This window comes from Anopheles aquasalis, chromosome 3 (genome assembly GCF_943734665.1).
Source record: "Anopheles aquasalis chromosome 3, idAnoAquaMG_Q_19, whole genome shotgun sequence".
Taxonomy (NCBI): Eukaryota; Metazoa; Arthropoda; class Insecta; order Diptera; family Culicidae; genus Anopheles; species Anopheles aquasalis.
This window is the reverse complement of record NC_064878.1, coordinates 24744096-24746017: the sequence shown is the minus strand read 5'-3', so window position 1 is coordinate 24746017 and position 1922 is coordinate 24744096.

Here is a 1922-nt window from a genome sequence, read left to right as displayed (position 1 = left end):
AACAAGACCAAAATTTCTTCAAAATTTGTAGTAAATTATGGCATTTACAAAAATATATATAGGTTAATATTGTGCTAAAAACAAATCATCTAAATTGTGCCGTTTTCGAATCAAAAGACTTCCCCTTTTAAGCGACGAACTCGGTTAAAAAATGCGTCACCGTTTTCAAAGCCTATTGTTTCATCCTTGATGGAAGAGATTTTCGAAGGTCCATCATAATTTTGGTTGCCTGTAGTATTTAGAGTTTTCATCAACATCACGATCGTATTTCTTGGTGTTAAATCTCTGCCTTCGCCCGACACTTCTTTCACGTGAGAAACGCACCCAACGTTGACCACCTGCACGGGTACGTCAAATCAGAGCATCACGCTTTGAGTTTTGAGAAGAAAACAAAAACGGAGGAAATCTTTTCCAACATTTCATAAACCCCAAAAACCACACATACCCATTCGGTGACCTTCCGGGGGCTCCGGTTCCCTCCGGCATTGCGTGCCATTGCTTCCCGAGTCAGTCCGATTCGGCACGGTTGGAGTTCGCTCGACCAAGGCTCGGCACTAGGGACACAGGTTTTAGGTCTTCACTAAACGTTCGCGCCGGAGCCTGGCTTGGACCGAAAAAAAATCGAAATCGGAGAAAAAAAGAGGAAAAAAGGCTGGACGATTAAGCTCTCTCTCGGGTATGCTATAATTCCGATTGGCTACGGTTTCCGGAGCGTCTCCGGACAGATCGGTCCGATTCCGTTGGGTCCCCGGTTTTCCAGATCACTTTTTCTACGCTTTAGGCCGAAGGCTTGGGAGTTTTTACTGATTTTCGTTGTTGTTTGTTGCTGTGGTTGTGGTCCCCTGCGCCAACCTCTCCCCTCCGGGGGTGGAGGGGTGGCTCCGTAATTATTACATTTCATTCGATTGCGCACGGTGGTAATGGCGTAGTAACAGCTTAATTATTTCTTCTTCTGGATTTAAGCGTGATCGTTTCGGGCTGGGCATGGGGCTTGATTGGCTTGTCCCTACTCCCGGTCGTGTTGTCGTCGTCTGTCCCTTCCGTGTCTGTCATAGTTTTGTTGCCAGCTTTCGTTCGCTTCATCATTCGTTTTTTTGTAATTTGTATCTCGGTTTTAGTGGGATTTTCGTTTGAGTTTTTTCTATTTATTACATTTCTCCCAATTTTTTTTACAATTTTCCTTCGAACAACTCAACTGCAGTTCACGTTTTACATATTTTACTTTATTTTGTTTTTATTTATATTGAATACGGCAATAATTCAATGCCATCTTCGACGCCATGGAATCGTTTAAAGTTATAAAACAAGTCTTTGTCTTTAGCTCTATAATAAATAATTAAAAACAATATCTTGACCAGAAATAAAGAAGCGCATAATGGAGAAGAGGTAATAAAATGGAAAGTCTTCATTGACCTCAAATTTTGCCGCATCTAAACACTTAAACCGCTTATCAAAAAGATATCATCAAACAGGGAAACGACTGAAAATTCTTGGATTCCGCACAGCAGCTGCATAGCAGCCGCAGCAGTATGGCGATTCGCTGGCAGCTTCTGGTTTAACCGGCGATATGCTTCAAAATCCAGAGCAAGAAATGAACAGGCAACAACAGCAAAAAAAAGATACCCTCACGAAACCCTCACAACGCAACACCATATCTTCAAACAAACGGTTGACTGGCTCGCTGGCTGGCTCGCTGGCTGGCTGGCTGGCAGACCCGGTCCGGCCAGGGGTAGCTACTGCCTGCAATGTCTCACTCACTTTCGCGGCAAAGATCAAAGGAGATCACGCCGCCACCGCTGCCGTCGCCGCCGACAGCGTGTTAGGCCGTTGGCGACGCACAAAACACCGCCGCGTGCGTCCTCGGCACCACACCACACGTTGACCACGTGATCGCTGCGCTCCGGAGGCGCAGAGTCGTTCGT